Below are 25,405 nucleotides of genomic sequence, written 5' to 3' on the forward strand. Positions count from 1 at the left end.
GAACTTCGGTATTTAAAGGGGAAAGAGCAAACAGGAGGGAGGGAGGCAGTGAGGCAGATTCTTGTGAGGCTCTAAGTAGCCTCAGTAAATCTACATTTTACATACGAAAATAGGGAGTAGTGGAAAAGTCAATTATGCATTGTCTCATGCCCAGTAAATCTACATTTTATATAAGACACATTTTATGGAGGCAGAAGTTACAGGTAAGAGTATTAAATCAATACATGGAAGGTATACATTGGTTTGGCCCAGAAAGGTAGGACATCTTGAAGTAGGGGCTTCCAGGTCAAAGGTGGATCCAAAGGTTTTCTGATTGGCAATTGATTGAAAGACTTAAGCTTTGCCTGAAGAGTTTGAAGTTAGCATGAAGAAATGCTTGAGTTGAGACAAGGGGCATTGTGGAAGCCAAGGTTCTTGTCATGTAGCTGAAGCTTCCAGATAGGAAGTTTCAGAGAGAATAGACAGCAAATTTCTCCTATTGGGCCTTACAAGGTGTCAGACTCTACAGAAGAAGATCTAGCAAGGGAAGGAGATTCTCTACAGATTGCAAATTTCTCTCACAAGAGACAACTTTGCAGAGTCATTTTAAAATACATTTTTGGGTAAAACACTTTGATTTCCTTCAGGGCTTACTGTCTGTCATGTGATGCCATACCAGAGTCAGGTTGGAATTTGGTATCCAAAGAGTCTGTTTGGTCAATCTTGTGATCTCTATTTTAATGTTAGTTAATAAATAATTTATTTTGATGTAATATATTAGTCATATCTGCAAATAGAAAATGAAAACTGTATATAAGGTAATATTTCTGACCCAGTAATAAAAGTCACTTTGGTAGTTTTGTTTTGTTTTGTTTTTTAAAGGGTCAGAAAAACTGTTTAAAGCTTGGTAAGACTAACATAACTTAGATATTCATTATTAAGCTATTCAGTGATTCACTAATACTACAAAAGAAGCTTTCTTTTAGAGAGACAGTGGTTTCTTCATGCTAACTGGGTAAGAGCTGGATATATTTAAAAAAGAAGAGGAAACCAATTGGTATCTCGCATGAATCCTAAGCATATGTTTGGTTTAGGGGTGTGCTCATCAGTGGATTTTTCATCAGAAAGATCTATCTTACAAGATAAGTCTCACTTTTGATTTAGAATTTCCCATCTCTGAAGTATTTGTACCTTCTTGGAGACAAAGGCAACACATCAGACATTCTGTATCTCTGTATCAGTGAGGCTGGCTGATACTCCTTTAGATTCTGTATCCTAGAAGAGAAACATGAGAAAAACAAACATTATCAAACATTACTCTAGACTTTCCTGCAATTCAAAACTAATAAAACAGAATTCCTTTTTTTATATTGTACTAGCCAAAGCAAACAAAACCTAGAGCTTCCAAGAGCAGTCTAGTGCTCACCATTACACTTTTACACTTATGTGGACAAAGTAGCTTTCTAGTTACTTATTTTAAAGCTACAGTACTTAAAAGCTTCTTGATAATAAATAACTTGACTATTTCCAGTCGTGTTTCCAAGTGTGAACTATGGGTGACTTATTTCAGGCTGCAAGAATGGATTAGGGAAACCAATGATGTTCTTTGGCTCAGCCCATCCCTGCGTCATCAGCAGGCAGCTTGACACTCACAACTCAATTTTCTTCTGCAAGCACTCTAACATGGAGTCCATCAGTTCGGCCAAGCCCCAAATTTTCTTCAGCACTTTACACTCCATCTCACTGGCCTGCTCCAACTCCATCTTCATGTTGCAGCACACAAGGGCTTCAGATTCCTCAAGCACAACCGGATTACATGAAGCAAACTTCTTAATTCAAATCATAACTTCCTGGGTGAAGGTCCTGGGCCCAAATACCTGGGCTACCAGACCTTTACCGCATGCCTCCTGTGCGGTCAGCTTCTGCCCACTGAGCAATATCTCATTTGCAAATGCTCCTTCCATTATTTTGGGAAACAATGGTAGAACAACCATCTGGATTCTGTCCAAAGGTAGTAGAGAGTGGTGGAAACTAAGCCTTTTCATTAGTCCAGACCACATTGCAAAGAGGCAATATAGATGCTCTTAGCCTAATGGTTGGGCCATTGACTACTGCAGTAATAGGCTTCTGAAACTGTATGAAAGTATTCACGAAGTTTCTGATAGCTTCTGCTGTTTTAGTGCTTTCTCTTTTGCTGTCATTTGTTGAATGCTATATAAAATAAATAAAGTCAAGTGCACAACAGAAGACACTGCCAATGGCACTGAGCAGCATAAGCTTTCTGTCATCAGCAGCAGCTGTGCTCAAGCACTTTGGATTTCTTTTTCTTTTTCTTTTCTTTTTTTTTGAGACAGAGTCACTCTGTTTCCCAGGCTGGAATACAGTGGTGCCATCTCACCTCACTGCAACCTCTGCCTCCCAGATTCAAATGATTTTCCTGCCTCAGCCTCCTGAGCAGCTGGGATTACAGGTGGGCTAATTTTTTTGCATTTTTAGTAGAGATGGGTTTTCACCATGTTGGCCAGGCTGATCTCAAACACCTGGCCTCAAGTGATCTGCCTGCCTCGGCCTCCCAAAGTGCTGGGATTACAGGCGTGAGTCACCGTGCCTGGCCTGTACTTCTTTCATTACCTTGAAATTTAGCGAGTTATTCTCTGATGATTCTGTGAATATAACAAGGTGAGTGAAATCATCCTGCTTTCTGATGACAATAGCTCTTTATCTGCAGGCACTTTCTGTTTGCCTCATGCTGAAACGCAATCACTTGCCAAAGGTAGCCCTTTTCTGTCATATTGATGACAGAAATTTTCTTCTCCCAGGTGTCACTCCTGTAACAGATGTCTGCATGTTGGTTGTTCCATTGGCTGTTAACGCATCCATTAACAGAGATGTACCTTTCCCATTAATAGCTAGGGCTGTGGTTATGGCTGTAGTCGTGGGGCCAGACACCTGAGGCACTAGTGGGTGTATTCAGGGCCTGTTTCCCATCCTGGCCTGCTCCATGCACAGGGGTCCAATAAAGCTCCAACTTATTATTCTTCTGCCACCATTCTATAGCTCCAACTGGCTATTCAGTCACCATCATGTCATCCTGACCCTGCTCAACAGGGTCGTTTCTGGGGGCTCTTGTTCTGAAAGCCATCCACCGTGGTTCTGCTCTTAATGGGGCTCTTAAACACAAGTATCTTGACACCTGACTTTGCTAGGTCAATATTCTTCCAGCTAGAGAGAGATGGAGCTGTGTTTTTCTTGAACTTCCGGGTAGCAGCAAACAACTGGCTGTTTTTAGACTTGTGGTGTTTGCCAATCTCTAGTGACTTAGGAGAGGTCTTATCAAAGTTTCTGTTGGTGGATCTGGAGATTTATTTCCTAGCATTGTTTGGAGAGTGCCGTTTGTTCTGGTCAGTGTGCTCCCTTTCTGCTTTTTGACATGGTGTCTGTATTCCTCATGTTGCACGAGATGCCGCTCTGGTTCCCAAGTGTGATCCTCACCGTCATAGCCCTTCCATTAAAGCAAATACTCTGTCTTCCCTTCTTATTTTTCCTTTTGTCAACAATTCTTTCAGCCTGTCCTGTTCTAGCTGATGCAGGCCATCATAATCCAGTTTACTCCTTCTCTAAATCCTGTGTATCCAAACCATCGGTCATTGCAAACCACTACTTCCCAAGATAAAACTCTTCAGATCAGGAATCACAGCCATTTCCTGCCTTAGGAGAACAATGACTTAAAGGTAATTTTTCACAAAACCGTAAAATAAACAAACCCGTCTAATATCAATCAGTTAGACCATAAGGTAAGATTTCCATAAACCTTTTAAAAACTTTTTCAATCTTTTGTTATAGAGTGGATCAATCCTGCAAAAAAACAAACAAAGAAACAAACAAAACCTTATTATTCTGACACAGGGGCCCAGATTCTCACATCAGTGTGCCTTTGCTATTAATGCTTAATTTATAGGAAAACTACATAATCCCTTTTACATTTTAGCCAATTTAAGCACACACAGAATTCTTTTCACAAGATCAATTTCATAAACTTTCTATAACTTGCTTAAACCTTCAGTTTTGTCCCATCATTGTACCTTAGGATAAAAATTTACATTCTTTTTCACCTTTCTGTATTCATATAGCTTTACCTGACACTGTTTTTACTTCTTTAATTAAAAATAATAAAAATCCTCTAAACTAGGAAAAATTACTTTCCCTTTAACAAAATCACATTTCTATGTCTTATAATTTTTTAAATCAAAACTCATCTTACTTTCCTTATAGAGTTTGTATAAAAAATATAGGCTCTAAAAACAGTAAGGCCTAATGACACGTGGAGCTCTCCCTGGCCCAGCTATGCCTCGTGGTTCAGCTGGGAAGGGCCATGCCTTATCTGCAGCTCTGTTTTTTGTCCTGAGCTCTGCATCTGATACATAATTAAAAATGCTACCTCTTAGGTTTTTCACTAAAAATAAGAGTTGCTAAGAGTTAACATTGTAATTAATGTAAACCTGATCCAAATATACATAAATTGGAAAATTGAAACTGCCTTTGCAAAATTGTAACTGAGGAAATTATGACAGTGAAGGAAATCAGACCTAACCAACTCCATCTTGCTTCTAACTTTTAAGCTGTTCTTATTCATTCCTGGGCATAGGCTGAACTAACTTTGGGAAGGAATTCAGTTCATGGTTTAATTCTGAAACAAAATTGATAATAGTCCTTTCCAGAAAAGACCCCCTTCTTTCCTGGGGACCAGTCTGCCTAGGCAGGACTAACAAATTACCTACAAGATTAGAAAGTACAGTTTAGGGGTCATGCAGCCTCTGGTTCCAAGAATCTGAACCTCCCCAAATTGCTCCTGGGGATAACATCATTATTATAAAACCTAAGGTGAGTGCTTGAGATATTTTGCCGACTCTGCACTCCACGGATCAGCTGACACCATTCAGACCTGTAATCTGGCTCAACCAGTTCTGCCATCCCACCCAGGAACAGAAGACAGCAAGAAAAACTCATTTTGACCACCTATGATTCCATCTCCAGCCTGACCAATCATCACCCCCCACTTCCCAAGCCCCTTCTCGCCAAATTATCTTTAAAAATTCTGATCCCCAAATGTAATAATATAACTCCGGTCTCCCACATAGCCAGCTGTGTGTGAATTACTCTTTATCCATCCATTATGATTCCCCTGTCTTGATAAATCGGCTCTGTCTAGGCAGTGGGCAAGGTGAACTCATTGGACGGTTACACTTCCACAGTGTTCCTCTGTATAAGGACATTCCCCAGAGGCCAGTGAACAACCCAAGCCAATCAGCCCACTCTGTGATCCACCCATTCCCTATTTAATATATACTCCATGGTCAAGTCTTTTGTTCACAATACAAAGCAATTTATGGTGCCCCCAAAAGCCAAAGAGATTAAGTAACACAATCCAAAAGAGACTGAAGATGGCAAAGAGGAAGGAGGAATAGGGTGTAGTAAAAATAAATAGAACAATTTTTAAGAAAGGAAGTGAACAGAAGTACCAAGCACATATATTTTTTTTAATGTTTCGGTCAACTAAAAAATTTCTAAAAATAGAATCCAAAAAGAGAAAAAAGTATAATGGATATATATATATATATTTATGCACACATATTTAATCTACCTTGGATATCAACTTTTAATTAAGCTGACTTCTAATCGTAGATTTGGAGTTTTGGAGTAAGCCAACTCCACTCAGATTTTTTAAAAAAAATCCTTTCAAATCTCTTATTACAAGATTTCAGCTGGGACAAATAGCTGATATTTTTGGCTTTTGAACATCCTTGCCAAAGATACCCTCTCAATTACCATAACCAAAGTTATAACCACAGATGCATGCATGACGTATCTCCAAAGAGGTGACAAGTAGTTTTTACAAGATCCAGAATCACCCCAAAAATAACTAAGAGAAAGGAAAGTTTCACTAGCCATAAACAGGGTTTAACTCACATTTCTTTCAGGCCATATTTTCTAGGGTCTTAACTTTATAGCTTACTGTCCATACATGAAGGCCCAAGAGCCTTGGGTCCCCCACCACAGACAGAAGACAGGAAATCAAAAGCTGTCCACGTAAGGGAAAAGATCAATAATACATTGGTACCCCCAAAGCCACATAAATATTAAACCAAGACAGGCTGGTTCCCTGACCAGGAATCAAACCCATGCTGTGGAGGGTTTTAACAATTAGGCCACAAAGTAGAACGGCCATTGTTATTCCCTAATCAGGAAGCAAACCCAAGCTGTGGTGGAAATTTTAACTACCAGAACTATTTTCGGTCAGAGTTTGCTCTTAATTTAGTCAAGAGAATTTTTAAGGCTAGCCATGAAACTATTAGGCTTCCTTTAAAATATCTGATCTTTTCATTAATAGTGTAGAATAGGACATCTCTAAAATCTTTAAATTAATAGCACAATGAGAGAGAGAGAGGCTGGAAAGACAGTCTTATTATGTGAAACATTTCAGATAGTCAAATTTTAATTTTTCTTAAGTGGCTGGGGTTTTTAGAGGTGGAATTTGACTTTCTACAGCTGCAGGGATTTTACTCAACTTTAGAGGAGGCTAGAAGTTGGTTAAATCTAATGGAACATGGACTGAAACAAACAAACAAAAAACAGAAAAAAGCAACCACACGATTTACATAAAATTGAGATTTCTGAGCACGAGGAGAAATTACAGCCAACCCACAGTAAGCCTTGACCTTCAGCTACTAAATCCGCAAATGACACCCCAAACCAGCTCCTTACCTGGAGATGGGGCCCAAGCTGAAAACTGCTCTCTGCCATCATGGAAGCAGGAAAGTCATCTTCCTTGTTAAAAGTAAAAACTCCCAGGAAAGGAGTTCTGCAGCAGAATAAACTTCAGATCTCAACTGGAAATTTTTGAGTGATTAGGGATCTCTGGAGGGAGAAACTCTCAGACTTCAGCAAATCATCCAATAGGTCAGAGCAATAAAGAGCTCCAGCTGGTACTGGGGCCCAGTAGGAGCACTGCTACAGGCCAAGAGCCAACTCCACTCAGACAGCCCCTTTGTGGTTACCAAAATGTAAACCAAAAAGTCTCCATCCATTAGAGGTTTATTTGGCCAAAGCTGAGGATGCGCCTGGGAAAAAGCATAGATCACAGATTCTCCTGTGATCTATGTTTTTTCCAAAGGGGTTTTGTGAACTTCGGTTCACAGAAGGGGAACTGCAAGCAGGAAGGAGAAGAAAAGGAGGCAGGCAGTGAGGCAGGTGGTCACATTCTTGTGAGGCTCTAATTAGCCTCAGTACATTTTACAGTGAAAAGAGGGAATAGAGGAAAAAGTGAATGATGCATTGTCTCACGCTCAGTGAGTTTTACATAAGATGAAGCAAATGTGGAAAAAGGAAGTAGAGGAAATGAGGCTATGACATGGGGCTGTGAAATTACACCTATCTGGGAGCCAAAGGAAGACAGTATTTGTGGCTCAGCTTCTAAGCTTAACTTGCCCTTTGGTATAGTGAGTTCAGGGTCCCAAGGTTCTATTTTTTTTTCATACCTGTAATTTCTGTTTCCAAAATTGTTCCCCTGCCTTTAAAAACCCTTGCTTATAAGCCACTGGGGAAGTAGGATCGCATACAATAGCGGTCTGATTTTCCTTGCTTGGCACCCTGCGAATAAATGCCCTCCTTTTTCTTGCTGCAAACTTTGGTACAGGTATTTGTCTTTACTGTGCTGGGCCAATGGACCCAGGTTTGGTTCAGTAACAAGGCGTAAATTTTCTCACTTTTAGGTACCCCCACCAACTCTAAGATTCCATCACAGAGAGACAAGGAGCAGGACCCTTTCCCAGAGGCCCACAGCAATGTATAAGCCTGGAGCTCTAATCTGACTCTAGCCTGATAATTCAAATACCTCTGACCTAGTTTTAAAGAGCAGGGAAGTCTGCATGGTCATCTATTGAGTTTCCATTCTGTTGAGTTGGGCAGTGGTTCTCAACTCTGAGTGCCTGTGAGAATCACCTAGTGTGTGGGTATTACGGGGGGGACTTTAAAAATACCAATACTGAGCCCCCAAAGCAAGCGATCTCCTTCAACTGGTCTAGACCCAGCCCAGGCAATGGCATTTTTAGAAAACATCCCCAGGTGGTTCTATCATGCAGCCAGGTGGAGAGCCAGTGGTGATGGCTTATACTGTATGCTCTGATTTCTTCAGAGCTTTGTTTTTGATTCTCCAGCCAAAATTTTATAACTCAGAATGGTTTTCCTTCCCAGAAAGTACAGCTTTTGTAAATTAAAACCCTTGTTTTTCTCTCATGAATTTCAAAGGCCTGCCTAGAAAGTAAAAAGCCCAGAATCTGACTCTAAATTATCTGCAGTGTGCCTTCTCAGGCAGAAACCCGCAAGCCTGAGCCCAGCCTCACTGTGCAGTGATGATAAAGAGAGATGTCGAGTAAGAAAAAGCATTACTTAGTATGGAAAACAGCAGCTCATGTATTAAAATCATACCCATTCCCCTGAGCCTGTATCAGAAAAAATTCCAAAGAAGCCAGTTCTCCCTACATCCTCTCGCCCAAGAAATCACAGCCAGAGATTTTCTTTTAATCTTACTCCCTAATAAACAAAAAGGCCCTCAGAAACTGTCTGTTTTCTTAACTGCCCCTAACAGTGATCCCTGGGGAAATAAGAATCTTCTCATAAAGGTGTGAGTGGTATATATTCTTCTTGAAAGAATGAAAGTTACATCAAAGTTTTTTTTTTCCTGGTGTTTTTCCATTGAAGTATGGAATAGTTACCAATTTTCAGAGTACCTCGTGTAGTTCAGATTTGATAAATTATAGAGCTAATTCATTTGCAAATCTACATGTTAGCATTCCATAGGGTTATTACTTTTTTCTTAGGCTACGTAGCTCCGTTGACTATGCTAGCTACTACTAATGTCAAGGTTAAGCCTTCAGTCTTCAGGGGGTCTAATTAATTACCTTTGCTGTGTTTTAGCCCTTCCTAAAATATATGCATTTAGTCACCAGGGGGACCAGACAATGTAGATAGTTAGAAGTATAAAATATCCAGAGAAATTCAATGACTTTTCTGAGAAAAATACATGTTTTCTTTTTAGGAAGACAAATAACTGAAATTTTTAGAAAAACTCATAATTTATCTAACCCTTTCCCTAACATTTTATTTTTTAAAATGTCAAGCATACAGAAAAGTTGAAAGAATTTTAAGTTAGTATCCATGTACCCACCACCTAGATTCTACCATGAACATTTTCCTGTGATAGCTTTAGCATGCTTCTAATCATCTATCTATGCCTCTGTCTAGTAAACTTACATTTTTGATGTATATCAAAGAAATTTGCAGAAATCAGTGTACTTCACTTTAAAACACTTTAGTATATATATAAGATTTTCCTCTTGGTTGTGTACCAAATTATTAGTATGTATGTAAGTTTTTCCTATTGGTGCTGTACCATATTATACAAAGTGGCTTAAGACAACACGAATTTATTATGTACAATTCTGGAGGTCAAAAATCTGAAATAGGTCATCCAGGGCTCAAATCAAGGTGTCAGCAGAGTTGCTTTTCTTCTGGAGGCTCTAGGGGAGAATCTATTTCCTTGTTTTTTGTAACTTCTAGAAGCCATTCATATTCCTTAGCTTGTGGCCCCTTCCTCCATCTTCAAAACCAGCACCAAGAATTCGTCAAGTCTCTCCCTGGTGTCTGCCTCTCTCTTCATATCTTCTTTGCTGACTCTGGCCCTCCTGCTTCCCTGTTATAGGGACCCTGCGATTACATTGTGCCTACCCAGATGATTCAAGATAATCAACCCCTCTCAAGATCCTTAATTTAATCACATCTCCAAAGTCCCTTTTGTGGAAAGTAACATACTTATAGGTTCTGGTGACTAGGACATGAATATCTTGCTGGGCAGAAATTATTCATCTAATATAGCATGTATAACTTTTTCATCTTTAACACTCATTGAAGATTTACAGTCAGATGAAAATTAGGAAGCTGACCTATGAATGGGAGTGAATATTGATACAAAAAGAAGGCTAAGAACTGAGGCCTGGGGCACACTTGGAGGTCAGGAAGATGAGGAGGAATCAGCAAAGTAGCCCTGAGAGGAACAGCTGGGGAAGTAAGAAGTGGACATTCAGCAAGTGTGGAATCTGGGAGCCAGAAGAATTTCTAAAGTTTTTCTTAAAAAGGATGATGAGCTGTATCACATGCTGCTTACAGAGCAAAGTTCTATGGTTGAGATCTAGTCACTGGTTGAGTTTAGCAAAGTGGAGATCTCTGGGTACCATGTTCTGGTGGTGTGGCCAGGGTAAGTGCCTGGTTGGAGTGGTTTCAAGGGAAAAGGAAAGGAGGAGAAGTGGAGTAGGTATAGGAGTGAACCGAGAAGAGGTGAACACATCAGATAACTTTTTCAGGTTCTTCTGATTAAAAGAGGAGCAGAGAAAGGGGTGATATCCAATGTTGTCACTATCATCATCATCATCAACTTGACATAGTTGCAAACGTTAATCAGCTCTTTTTTTAGCTCCAGAAAATAAAGGAATAAAAGAAGCATAGAGTAAGAGCCTGTAAGTGCTTAGTTGTAAGTTGTCCTTACCACCACAATTCAACAGGGACACCGCTGAAGAAATTCACAAGGCCCCGATGGCCTAAATTCTGACAAAGCTATCAGCAGTCTTGACTTCCGCTCTCCTTTCCATCTTCTTTGTTTCATCCTATTCTTTCATTCTTTCCTTCCTTCCTTTATTCCACAAACATATAAGCCCCCACATCTTTGAAACTTGAATCCGACAGAGGGATAAGTGTGATTTGACTAGCAGTAAAATTCTTTTCATTTCTTAATGAAAAATCTTTCATTCTATTCTTGAGAATAAAAATATTCTTAAATTTCAAAACCAGTTGGTTTTATCTTCCAAAAACACACTCTCTGATTTAGTTGTAGACATTTATTTAAATACTTTTACATGTAAATGTCCCTATTTCATAGTTTTAAAAAGCAATTTTTGGAGAGCAAAGTTTAGGCAGCAATATAGGAACAATTTATATTATGAATTTCATTCACTCAAAAAGATAACCATTCTTTTCCCATTTTAAAAACTGCACTCAGAAATGAATGGGGAAACTTCATGAATGTTTCCATTTTTTTTCTGGGGCTTCACATTTCTGTATTTGATTCTTTCTTGACTTTCTCAGACTCTAGAATTTTTCCTTTTCTCCATTCATATGCACATATCCTTTGTTCTTTTATTTACATTTCACTGTGTCTTCTTAGTCTCCTTAGTCTTCTTGTAATTTCTTTGTCCCAGGTGTAGCTAAGGACGATTCACATACCTAAGACTGCTTAATATTGTTCTTTTAATCATCCCATCTCTATCAACTCTTTCCACACTATAATCCATTATGTGAGTCTAACGATCTCATTCTCCCTTGCTAAGATACTTTTCTCACATCTTATGATTTCCTTATAATTGACTTAACAATTAGAATATTTCACTGAAAACTTCCTGGCTGAAACAAAGAAAACAGAAAGAATCTTTACAACCTTGATATTTGCCTGGTAAAATGTTTTCATATGAACACTCAAAGCATTGTATTTGGATCTGGGCACCACATCTTCAGAAGGACAATGACAAATTAAAATGTGCCCATTGGTGAGTGATCAGGAGTTTGAAGGTCATGTCATGAGTAATGAATAAAGGATCTTGGGATGTCCTGTTAGGAAGTAAAAAGTCTAGGGTGGGAGTAGGGACTGGGGTAGTAAGGGACAATAGAAAAAGGGAGAGCCTGGCTGGGATGAGGACTGCCACCATTGGTCAACAGGGTGGCTGACCCAGGAGGATAGTGCCACTTGGGATGGAGGGAGGGGAAAATATCTACAGGAGCACCAAGGGGAAAATGTGGTCTCATGAAGCTTCATAGAAAGGTATCTCATCCATTCCCCACACCCACCTGGCCATGGGCTTTTGCTACTTCCCCAAGTTAGCCTAATGAGCAGAGGTGGTTGATGGTCTCAAAGGACTGACAATGAGACCACCGTAAACAAAATCTTGGGACAATTTAAGAAAAACAGTTACCGTGAAAGAATAACCACAAACAGAACAGCCTACAGCAGAATAAGCAGACCTATTGACAGATATGAACAGGAATCTTAATACCAAATAAAACATTGCAAATATGAAACAAGAATAAGTGGTTTGAAGGAGAGCCAATCAAAGGTACTAGATAAAAAAAATTACAATTGCCAATATAAGGAATAGGTTGAAGAACTGAATGAATGGGTAGAATCTAGAAACAGATCCATATGTCCATGGGAACTTGGAATATGTATGTAGCATCATAGCCTGGTAGAGGGAAGAATTCATCAATAGTCCCTAGAAAACTGGTTAATCATGTGGGAAAAACTTGGAGTAGATGCCCGCCTTTTTCTATATACAAAAATAAACTTTAGGTAGAGTAAAAGCATAAACATGAAAGGCAAAGCCGTACATCTGTTAGAAGTAAATGTAGAATTGTTTTTTGTGACAGTGGAATGGAGAAGAATTTTGTAAGGTGCTAAAAAGTACAGACCGCAAGGGAAACAATCAGTGGAGTTAATGACACCGAAATTAAAGATTTCTGATACCACAAAGTTACCAGATGTATGATAGATTTGGAGGTGACAAAGTGGTAATAACTGACAAAAAGTAATAACTAGAGAACACAGAAAACTCCCGCAAGTGGATAAGAAAAGGAGGAGGATACTGTAGGGGACCCTGCTGATGCCCTGCCCACATTCCTGGCCCACCTCTGAGTTCCCCTGCAGTTATGATCGATGGTTCCCAGCATGCACACTGCTTCCCACCTGTGTGGGAGCGTCTCTCTTTCTCAGCCTCAAGGTTTTTTCAGGTGCTGTGGGAACTTGCTCAATTTAGGTTCAGTGCAAATTGGACAAGCTAGTGGCTGAATCTCGCCAGGGGCAGCTCTCAACCAAAGAGGACCAGTGAGTAGCATATAAACAGCCTAGCTTCCCCATATACTGGTCGGACAATTCTGAGGCATGTTCAACACAGGTCCTCAGAGGGTCCTCAGCAGGACTGAGCCCTGGTTGCCCACAGCAATTATCTGCCCATAACTTACCCTTTAGTGGGTTTTCTCCTTTCCTTTTCTTGCTGTCTTTACTCCGTTGCTTGTACTTCTGAATAAATGACCTGCACCCAAGTCTGTGACTGAGACCTGCTTTCCAGGTAACACAAATGAGGACAGATATACATAAGCATTTCACAGAAGGGGGAAGTGGAAAGCCTGGCAAGCGTAGGAAGAGATACTCAACTTAATAAGCAGAGAAATGGGCCAGGCACGGTGGCTCACGCCTGTAATCCCAGCACTTTGGGAGTCCAAGGCGGGCAGATCACGAGGTCAGGAGATCGAGACCATCCTGGCTAACATGGTGAAACCCCATCTCTACTAAAAATACAAAAAATTAGCTGAGCATGGTGGCACGTGCCTGTAGTACCAGCTACTCATGAGGCTGAGGCAGGAGAATCGCTTGAACCCCGGAGACGGAGGTTGCAGTGAGCTGAGATCGTGCCACTGCACTCCAGCCTGGGTGACAGAGTGAGACTCCGTCAAAAAAAAAAAAAAAAAAAATCAGAGAAATGAGAAGTATATAGGGAAGTACAAATTTACGTGAAAAGTACGGAAAAAATAAAAAACCTCAATTTCCTAAAGTGCCTATGAGAATTCGGAGAGGCAGAACCCCCATAAATCACTAGCGAGGTCATTCTGGAGAGCAATTAGCAATGTTTAGTGGGTTTGCCTAGATGCACACCCTATGATCTCACAAATCCTCTTCTATGTGTAGGCCCCACACAAACTCCCACACTCCCACCCTACCTGGTCTATGAATCAAACTGATCTTCAGGGTTTCTGGTAATCTTACCATATTTCTCAAGTCCATCACTCTCCTTCTCAAGTTCTTTCTTCTCGTATCTTCTCTTTCTTCCTCACATTCGGCTGATGACCTCACTTCTTATTGAATTGAGAATATAGAAGCAAGCAGAAAAATATTTACCCACATTCCCATCACCGAATCTACCAATCTACCAGTAAGTGTGCCTGTATCCTCTGCCTTCCTCCCTGACACTAACTCTTTCCATCTCTCTCATCTCTTCATGAACCATGTTTCTAGACCGTCACCACTGTCTCCTGATCATCAATTTCTCCCACCTGTTGGATCATTCACACCAGTATGCTGCAGCAGTCCCTACATAGCAGGAGGAGGAGAATGAGGGACAGGGGCAGGAAGGGAAAGCAGAGAAGAGAGAGGAGGAAAGTGGAAGAAAAGAAGAAAAAAGGAAAGAAAACATCCCTCTTTTATACATTCCCCTTTATGTTTTGCTTCATATTTATGCTTCCCTTTACAGCAAAATGTCTCCAAAGAATTGTCTATAATTGTCAGTCTTCCCCTTATTGGGCCCATCAATACCCGTGGACATAATAGATGGATTCCTCTGTCTTGAAGCCCTTTCTTCACTGCTCCAGGGATGCTTCTCTCTTGCTTGAGTCTTCTGTCTCATGGCGTCTACTTCTCAGTTTCCTTTGCTGGCTCCTCATCCCCTTTCCAGACTTCTTGTGTTGCCTTGCTCCAGGGCTCAGTCCCTTACTTGACCTGTTCTCAATCTACACTCACTCCCTGTGTAAGCTTGGCTTTAATATCATACGTACCAGGACAACTTTCTAGTTTTATTTCTAGCACAGACCTTAATCTCAAATTCCAGAACTAACCTCTTGATAGCTCCACTTGGATGTCTGATAAGCATTTCAAACTTAAAATGTTAAAACCAAACCATTGGTTTTCCCCTGAAACCTGTTCTACCTGTTGTCTTCCTCTTAATAAATGGCACAACTTTATCTTCCCAGCTGCTCAAGTCAGAACTCTTGGGGTCACCCCTGATGCTTCTTTTCCTCCCATTCCCCATATCCAGTCTATTAACAAATCTCATTGGCTCTACTTTCCAAATTTGTGGCGGTATTCCTACCCTTCTCCCACCTCCACCACCACCACTCTGTCCAAGCACCACCATCTCTGCTCAGGACAATTGCAGTGGTCTCCTAACTGGATTCTCCCTCTCATCCTTACTCTCCTGTCATCTATTCTCCACTCAGCTTCCAGAGGGATCATTTCAAAAAGTCAGGTCTTGTCATTCTTTTCCTTGAAATCCTTCCTACTTCACTCAGAATAGAAGCATCAGTCTTCACATGGCCTGGGGACCCTATCTGATTTGGCTCCAGCCTATTCCTGTGGTCTCATATCTCCCGTGCTCCCCTCCAGCCTCCCTTCACTCAGTCTGCTTTAGCCTCACCCACTGCTAGTTCTGGAACAAGTCTTGCACTTGCCATTCCCTCTGCCTGGAATGCTCCTTTTCCAGATATTAGCGTGGCCCACTCTCTAACTTCATTCACGTCCCTATTCAAATGTTACCATATTCTCAGAGAGACTTTTCCTGACCCCTGTATTTGAAGCAGCCTCCTCCATTGCTCTCTGTCCTCTTATCTTGATTTATTTTCTTCCTTGCACTTATATAACCTAGCATTGTGTGTTTATTGTCTATTTTTTTCCCATACTAAAATAAGGGAAGGGATTTTATCTACTCCCAATCATGCTGTACTCCCAGTACCTACTTGTATTTAGCACAGACTGGCACCAGATAAATATATTTTGAATAAAAGAATGAACAGGCACACAAGCAAAGCTTGAGCGCTAAGCAAAGATTTTCATCCCAGCATTTTACATAAAAAAAAACTGGAAACAAGCTTCATGCCCTTCAATGAGAGAATGAAGAAATAAAATGCAGTCCAAGCAAAAAGAATGAAATGCTGTTCAGCTGTTTCAAGGAACAAACTAGAGTCATGTATCCAGCTATCAAAATGGGTAGGTCCTAAAAACATAAAGCTGAGGGGAAAAAGTAACAAGGAAGATGAAATAAAGAGTATAATACTGAACGAATGCTAGGATTGAGAAATGGGGAATAAAAGGAAGACATTTTTAAATAAAATAAATAATACAATACAAGAAAATAGAATAAGGGTTCTTCCATAAACCCACAATGATAGTGTGTTATGAACTAAGTTGAACCGTATGTTTAAGGTTTAAAAATAATGTATGTGTGAAAAAATAAGAGTTGCCTTGGGAAGTACTTATTTACTTAACTGAAAAATATGGGATGGGATTCCTAAGAGCTGTAGGTGAGATCAGTGGGGCCTGATCCCATCAGGGAAGGCTTTGTGGAAGCAGGGAGACTTGAGGTGTTCCTTGAAGGATGAAAATGATATAAACAATGTAAGCAAAGAGCAGTAGCAAGATATTCTAGTGGGCCCCAAAACTCCGGAAGTAGGAAAGCTGGATATAGATCGATCAGCCTCAGGAGATGGCTCACAGTGTAGGGGAAGGGGTACAAGAGAAAAAGATAAAATTGAACATACTTGCTAAGATCAGATGGTAGAATACCTTGGCTAGACTAAGGAATATGGACTTGATTCTAACACTGGTGATACTAATTTTGTGTAACACTTGCCCAGTGTCACCCAACTATTAATGTGGAAGCCAGCATTTGACTTCCAGCAGTCTGATTCCAGAATTCCTACTTTTAACCGCCATGCTTAACTTCTTTCAGTGAGCAACAGGAATCTAGTCAAGGGTTCTGAGAATTGCAAGGTAATGGACAAGGGATTTTAGCAGGCGGGTTCACCAGAAGTGTGCGGAATGGCTTGCATGAGGCAGAGACTAGAGGTGAGCAGTCTGTGAGGAGGGGAGTGTGACAATGTCCATGTGAGCTGATAAGACCCTGACTACCATGCGGCCAGGGAGATGGGACAGGGAGGGACCAATGAGGTAGAACCAATGGGGTTGACCAATCAGACAGGCCACAGATTTGTTTTGTGGCCCTCCTGTGTGGTAGACATTGGTCTAGGCTCTGAGGGCAGTGTAGTGAAAGAGACGAACACAGATATTTAACTACTAGTAAGCATACACACTACTGTCAGGTAAAAGGAATGCAAAGGTCCAACCTAAAGCAGAAGGAGGGTGGTCTTTGTATTTAATTAGAGCTCTTCTTATTAAAATAACAAATGTTAAGCATTAAGTAGTCTTAATGTTTCATACCCTTGAAAAAAATAATTCTGAAAAATAATCACGGTTTTAGAATTTCTTTCTATAACCAAAACGGTAGAATATTTGCCTTTAAGAAATGGATTCCCTTTTCAAGTTAATCATCTTTATCTGAAAATGCAAAGAAGGTGGCTTAATGGTCATTGAATTGACAGATGTAACTGGAACTCTAACCTGGTTCTGTGATGCACAATTATACAGAAATGTAAGATCTGAGTTTGTGGACAACGAATGTGTTATCTTCAAGCAGATTTTAGAAATCAGAATGAGCAGAAATTTTAACTGGAAGATCAAAAGTACAAATCAATAAAATTCATCCCCAGGCAGAGGTTGCACAAGATGTAGCAATTTTTTATGAATATTTATATATTCACATGAATCATACTTTACTTGCCTTATTTAGTAAGTTATTTGACCCTCTTAGACATTCTTTTATTCATGAAATGTAATTGCACTGCCATCAAAATGACTATAATATCTGATATCTATGCAGACATTTATCTTCTATTTTTGTTTTTAACTTTTGTTTTAAGTTTAGGGGTACACGTGCAGGTTTGTTACATAGGTAAACTTGTGTCATGGGGATTTTTTGTACAGATTATTTCATCACCCAGGTATTAAGCCTAGTACTCATTAGTTATTTTTCCTGATCCTCTCCCTCCTCCCACCCTCCACCCTCCAGTCTGCCCCAGTGTGTGTTGCTCCCTTCTATGTGTCCATGTGTTTTCATCATTTAGTTCCCATTTATAAGTAAGAACATGTGGTATTTGGTTTTCTGTTCCTGTGTTAGTTTGCTAAGGATAATGGCCTCCAGCTCCATCCATGTTCCTGCAAAGAACATGATCTTGTTCTTTTTTATGGCTGCATAGTATTCCATGGTGTATATGTACCACATTTTCTTTATCCAGTCTATCATTCATGGGCATTATAAGTTGATTTCATGTTTTTGCTATTGTGAAGAGTGCTGCAATGAACATATGCATGCAAGTGTCTTTTTAAATTTTATTTTACTTTAAGTCAGGTTTGTTACATAGGTATACACGTGCCCATCATCTAGGTTTTAAGCCTTACATGCATTAGGTATTTGTCCTAATGCTCTCCCTCCCCTTGTCCCCACCCCGACAGGCCCCAGTGCGAGATGTTCCCCTCCCTGTGTCCATGTTTTCTCATTGTTCAACTGCCACTTATGAATGAGAACATGCAGTGTTTGCTTGTCTGTTCCTATGTTAGTTTGCGGAGGATAATGGTTTTCAGCCTCATCCATGTCCCTGCAAAGGTCATGAACTCATTCTTTTTTATGGTTGCATAGTATTCCATGGTGTATATGTACCACATTTTCTTTATGCAGTCTATCATTGATGGGCATTTGAGTTGGTTCCAAGTCTTTGCTATTGTAAATAGTGCTGCAATAAACATACGTATAAAAACCCTAGAAGAAAACCTAGGCAATACCCTTCAGTACACAGACTACATAGGCATAGACTTCATGACTAAAACACCAAAAGCAATTGCAACAAAAGCCAAATTGATAAATGAGATCTAATTAAGCTAAAGAGCTTCTGTGCAGCAAAAGAAACTATCATCAGAGTGAACAGGCAACCTACAGAATGGGAGAAAATTTTTGCAGTCTATCCATCTGACAAAGGTCAAGTATCCAGAATCTACAAGAAACTTAAAAAAATTTACAAGAAAAAAAAAAACAACCCCATCAAAAAGTGGGCAAAGGATATGAACAGACACTTCTCAAAAGAAGACATTTATGCAACCAACAAACACATGAAAAAAAGCTCATCATCACTCGCCATCAGAGAAATGCAAATCAAAACCACAATGAGATGCCATCTCATGCCAGTTAAAATGGCAGGTGTCTTTATGATAGAATGATTCATATTCCTTTGGGTATGTACCCAGTAATGGGATTATTGGGTTGAATGGTATTTCTGTCTTTAGGTCTTGGAGGAATCACCACACTGTCTTCCACAATGGTTGAACTAATTTACACCCCCACCAACAGTGTATAAGCATTCCTTTTTCTCCATAGTGTTGCCAATACCTGTTATTTTTTACTTTTTATAGTAATAGCCATTGTGACTGGTGTGAGATGATATCTCATTATGGTTTTGATTTGCATTTCTCTAGCAATCAGCAACATTGAGCTTTTTTTCATATGATTGTTGGCCACATGTATGTCTTCTTTGGAAAGGTCTGATCATGTCCTTTGCCCGCTTTTTAATGGAGTTGCTTGTTTTTTCTTGTAAATTTGTTTAAGTTCCTTATAGATGATGGATATTAGACCTTTGTCAGATGCATAGTTTGCAAAAACTCTCTTCCATCCCATAGGCTATCTATTTACTCTGTTGATAGTTTCTTTTGCTGTGCAGAAGCTCTTTAGTTTAATTAGATCTCATTTGCCAATTTTTGCTTTTATTGCAATTGCTTTTGGTGTCTTTGTCATGAAATTTTTGCCCGTGCCTATGTCCTGAATGGTATTGCCTAGGTTGTCTTCCAGGGTTTTTATAATTTTGGGTTTTACATTTATTACTTTTATAATTTTGGGTTTTACATTTAAGTCTTTCATCCATCTTAAATTATATCTTATAGGGCGTAAGAAAGGGGTCCAGTTTCAATCTTTGGCATATGGTTAAGCTGGTTATTCCAGCACCATTTATTGAATAGCTAATCCCTTCCCCATTGCTTGTTTTTGTCAGGTTTGTCAAAGATTAGGCAGTTGTAGGTTTATGGTCTTATTTCTGTGTTCTCTTTTCTGTTCTATTAGTTTAGATGTCTGTTTTTGTACAAGTACTATGCTGTTTTGGTTACTGTAACCTGGTAGTATAGTTTGAAGTTGGGTAATATGATGCCTCCAGCTTTGTTCTTTTTGCTTAGGATTGCCTTGGCTATTTGGACTTTTTTGCTTACATATGAATTTTGAACAGTTTTTTTCTAGTTCTGTGAAAAATCGCAATGGTAGTTTAAAGGAATAGTAATGAATTTATAAATTGTTTTGAGCAGTACGGCCATGTTAACAATATTGATTCTTTCTATTCTTTCTATCCATGAGCATGGAATGTTTCTACATTTGTTTGTATCATCTCTTTTTCTTTGTACAGTGGTTTGTAGTTCTCTTCATAGAGATCTTTCATGCCTCTAGTTAGCTGTATTGCTAGATATATTATTCCTTTGTGGCAGTTGTAAATGGGAGTTAGTTCCTAATTTGGCTCTTGACTTTACCATTGCTGGCGAATAAGAATGCTAGTGATTTTGGTGATTTTTGCACATTGGTTTTGTATCCTGAGACTTTGCTGAAGGTGTTTATCAGCTTAAGAAGCTTTTGAGTGCAGATTATGAGGTTTTCTAGATATAGGAACATGCTGTCTGCTGAGATAGTTTGACTTCCTCTCCTCCTATTTGGATGTCGTTTCTTTCTTTCTTTTGTCTGACTGCCCTGGCCAATACTTCCAATACTATGTTGCATGGGAGTGTTGAGAGAGGGCATCCTTGCCTTGCACTGATTTTCAAAGGGAATGTCTCTATCTTTTGCCCACTCAGTATGATGTTGGCTGTGGGTTTGTCATATATGACTTTCATTATTTTGAAGTATGTTTCTTCAATACTTAGTTTATTGAGAGCTTTTAACATGAATGAACGTTGAATGTTGACTTTTGTTGAAAGCCTTTTCTGCATCTATTGACATAATTATTTGGTTTTGTCTTTAGGTCTGTTTATGTGATGAATAATCACATTTATTGATTTACATATGCTGAGTCACCTTGCCTCCTGGAGATAAAGCCTACTTGATCGTGGTGGATAAGCTTTTTGATGTACTGCTGGATTCAATTTGCCAATATTTTGTTGAGGATGTTTGCGTTGATATTCATCAAGGATATTGGCCTGAATTTTTCCTTTTTTGCTGTATCTCTGCCAGGGTGTTGTATCTCTGCCATGGTTTTGTATCAGGATGATGCTGGCCTCATAGAATGAGTTAGGGAGGAGTCCCTCCTCCTCAATTTTTGGGAATAGTTTCAGTAGGAATGGTACTAGCTCTTCTTTGTACACCTGGTAGAGTTCAACTGTGAATCTGTCTAGTCTTGGGCTTTTTTTGGTGGGTAGGCTATTTACTGCCTCAATTTTAGAGCTCATTACTAGTCTGTTCAGGGACTCAATTTCTTCCTGGTTCAGTCTTAGGAAGGTATATGTGTCCAAGAATGGAATGTAACAATTTCTTCCATATTTTCTAGTTTATATGCAATAAGGTGTTCATAATATTTTCTGATGGTTGTTTGTATTTCTGTGGGATCGGTGCTAATATCTCCCTTGTTGCTTCTGATTGTGTTTATTTGGATATTCTCTCTCTTCTTCTTTATTAGTCTAGCTAGTAGTATATTTTATTATTATTTTTTAAAAATCTAGCTCCTGGATTCATTGATCTTTTTTAATGGTTTTTCATGTCTCAATCTCCTTCAGTTCAGCTCTGATTTTCGTTATTTCTTGTTTTCTGCTAGCTTTGGAATTTGTTTGCTCTGGGTTCTCTAGTTATTTTAGTTGTGATGTTAAGTTTTTAATTTGAGATCTTTCTAACTTTTTGATATGGGCATTTAGTGCTATAAATTTCCCTCTTAACACTACCTAAGCTGTGTCACAGAGATTCTGATACGTTGTATCTTTGTTCTCATTAGTTTAAAAAACTTCTTGATTTCTACCTTAACTTCATTATTCAAAAATCATTCAGGAGCAGGTTATTCAATTTCCATGTAATTGCATAGTTCTGAGCGAATTTCTTAGTCTTGATTTCTAATTTGATTCTGCTGTGGTCCAAGAGACTGTTATAATTTCAGTTCTTTTGCATTGCTGAGGAGTGTTTTACTTCCAATTATGTGATTGATTTTAGACCACGTGCCATGTGGTAATTAGAAGAATGTATATTCTGTTGTTTTTGGGTGGAGATTTCTGTAGATATCTATCAGGTCCATTTTATCCAATTCTGAGTTTAGGTCCTACATATCTTTGTTAATTTTCTGTCTTGATGATCTATTGTCAGTGAGGTGTTAAAATTTCCCGCTTTTATTGTATGGGAATCTAAGTTTCTTTGAAGGTCTTTAAGAACTTGCTCTATAAATCTGGGTGCTCCTGTGTTGGATGTATACATACTTAGGACAGTTAGGTCTTCTTGTTGAACTGAACCTTTTACCATTATGTGATGCCCTTGTCTCTTTTGATTTTTGTTGGTTTAAAGTTTGTTTTGTCAAAAACTAGGATTGCAACTCCTACTCTTTTTCTGTTTCCCATTTGCTTGGTAGATTTTTCTCCTTATTTTGAACCTATGTATTTCACTGCATGTAAGATGGATCTCTTGAAGACAGCATACTAGTGGGTCTTGGTTCTTTATCCAGCTTCTCACTCTGTGTCTTTTAATTGGGGCTGTTAGCCTGTTCACATTTAAGGTTAATATTGATATATGTGGATTTGATCCTGTCATCATGATGCTAGCTGGTTATTTGCACACCTGTTTATGTGGTTGCTTTGTAGTCTCACTGGTCTGTGTACTTCGATGTGTTTTTGTAGTGGCTGATAACAGTCTTTCCTCTTCATATTTAGTGTTTCCTTCAGAAGCTCTTGTAAGGAAGGTCTGATGGTAACAAATTCCCTCAGTGTTTGCTTGTCTGAAAAGATCCCATTTCTCCTTTGCTTATGAAGCTTAGTTTGGCCAGATATGAAATTCTGAGTTGGAAGTTCTTTTAAGAATGTTACTATTGGTCACCGATCTCTTCTGGCTTATGGAGTTTTAGCTGAGATGTCTGTTGTTAGATTAATGGGCTTCACCTTGTAGGTGTCCTGGCCTTTCTCTCTAGATTCTTTTAACATTTTTTCCTTTCATTTCAACCTTGGAGAATCTGATGATTATGAGTCTTGGAGATAATCTTCTAATGAAGTATCTTACTGGGGTTCTCTGCATTTCCTGAATTTGCACGTTGCCCTCTCTAGCTAGGATGGGGAAGTTCTCATGGATGATATTCTAACATATGTTTTCCAAGTTGATTCCATTCTTTCCATCTCTTTCGGGTACACCAGTAAGTCATAGATTTGATCTATTTATATAATCCCATAATTCTCAGAGATTTTGTTGATTCCTTTGCATTGTGTTTTCTCTACTCTTGTCTTCCCATCTTATTTCAGAAAGCCAGTCTTCAAGTTCTGAGATCCTTTCCTCCACTTGGTCTATTCTGCTATTAATACTTGCATTATGAAATTCTTATAGTGTGTTTTTCAGTTCTATCAGGTCTGTTACATTCTTCTCTATACTGGCTATTTTGTTTGTCAGCTCCTGCAATGTTTCATCATGATTTTTAGCTTCCTTGCACTGGGTTTCAATGTACTCCGGTGACTCAATGAACTTATAACTATTTATATTCTGGATTCTACTTCTGTCATTTCAGCCATCTCAGCCTCAGCCCAGTTCTGAACCCTTGCTGAAGAGGTGATAATGTCATTTGGAGGAAAGAAGGCACTCTGGCTCTTTCAGTTTTTAGCATTCTTGTGCAGATTCTTTCTCATCTATGAGGGCTTATCTACCTTTAATCTTTGAGGTTGCTGACCTGTGGATGGGTTTTTTTTCTTTTATCCTATTTGATGACCTTGAGGGTTTATTGTGTTATACGGTGTATTCAGCCAACTGGCTTCATTTCTGGGAGATTTTAGGGGGCCAGTGCTCAGGCTCCAACTCCTGGACTGCGAGCTCTAACTCTGAGGGACTTGTATTGGGTCCCAACTTCGTTCTCCGGCTCCTCAAGGTTTGGAGTCCACTGTGCTTGGGGGTGGGCTGAGGTGCAGCAGCTTTAACACAGTGCCAGTAGATGTGAGGGTGCCTGTCTCCCTGAGGGAATTTACCACAGTGGAGGAGGCAAGGCAGCTGGTGACCGTGTGTGCTGTTGCACTGGAGGTGGTGCTGGCTTGGGGCAAGGTGCTGGCTGGCACAGGTCTGGGTGCCTTCTCTGCCCTGCAAACAGGAGTAATAGCTCAGGGGATGGGAGAATCCCCTGTTCTCTGCACAGTGTTAGCACGAGGGCAGGATACTGGCAGTGGTAGGGTTTCCTGGCTTGATGCCCACCAAGGCTCTGTCTACAATGGTGGTCAGTGGAGGGTTCGGGGACGCTGCACACCTGTATGCTGGTTGGGCAAGTAAAGCAAAACCTGGCCATGCAGACATGCATGAACAAAGTGGTCTGGGGAGTAGCCATGGGCTCAGGGGAAGTTCCAGTATGGGGAGGGAACATGTGGACTGGTGCACAGCCGTAGGGGCCACCTTGCTGGAGCTCTCCAGCAAGCTCTCCATGGTCTGCCAGCACACAAGCTATGTTGTGGGCCCCCAGGGCACCCAAGACTTTCCTGTAAGCATATGTGGTCAGGCTAGGTCCCTGGGAGTGGCCAATAGACCAAGGAGTGCAAAGGTTAGACCAGCCCCATCTGATGTGCAAAACCATTCTGCAGAAATCAGGCCAAATAGTTCCCCTAAGGCTAAAGTCTCTTATGGGAGCAATTTGAGCCTAGAGGGATGGCTGTTCCTGGCCATGCTCCACTACAGACCCTCTCGCACCAAACCACCTGTGCTCCACATCAGCTGGCTAGCTGCCCCACCACTTTGCTTGTCTCCTGGGGGCTCTACCCCAGAGAGATGTGGACCAGCAATTGCTCAGTGCAATCAGCCCAGGATGGAGGATCTGTGCCATGGACCCAAGCCAGGAGTTCCCTGTCTGGTGCTGAGCAGTGGGGTTGTGTGGGACCTAGGGGAGATGGACCGGCCTCCTTTCCTTGGGTCGACTGCAGCTTGTTGGACATGTGAATAATGCACTTAGGGTCTTTGCTTCTTTGTTAGTTCAAGGATAGCTAGGACAGTCTCACCACGGAGGCAGTGTTGGAGAAGCTTTCAGTTGTCCCTGAACATTCTGTCTGGGGAGTTGCTGAGTTGCTACTGGCTTGATAGCTCTGGTAGGGGGTGGCTAGAGGCCCAGCCTGGAGGAACTACCTATTGAGGAGATATGGAAACAGGCACATAATAGTCTGGACACTTTTCTGTAGGGCTACTGTATGTAGTATGCTGGGAGTCCTCTCCAGTTCCTAGTCCCCTTGGAATTTCTAGTACCTGGAGGTATCACCAGTGAAAGCTATGAAACAGCAAGGATGGCAGCCTATCCCTCCCTCTGGGAGATCCATCCTAAGGAGGTACAGACCTTTTGCTAGCCTGAATGCGCCTATAGGAGGTGGCTGAAGACTCAGTTGGGAGAT

The 25,405-nt window shown here is 40.2% G+C and overlaps 1 pseudogene; it reads right to left on the reverse strand.

Annotated features, from left to right (window-relative positions):
* Positions 1-1,139: 1,139 nt before the first annotated feature.
* The window catches only part of LOC105505808, a 192,009-nt pseudogene continuing 167,743 nt past the window's right edge, over positions 1,140-25,405 (reverse strand).

Source organism: Colobus angolensis, unplaced genomic scaffold, assembly GCF_000951035.1.
Source record: "Colobus angolensis palliatus isolate OR3802 unplaced genomic scaffold, Cang.pa_1.0 Scaffold129, whole genome shotgun sequence".
NCBI lineage: Eukaryota > Metazoa > Chordata > Mammalia > Primates > Cercopithecidae > Colobus > Colobus angolensis.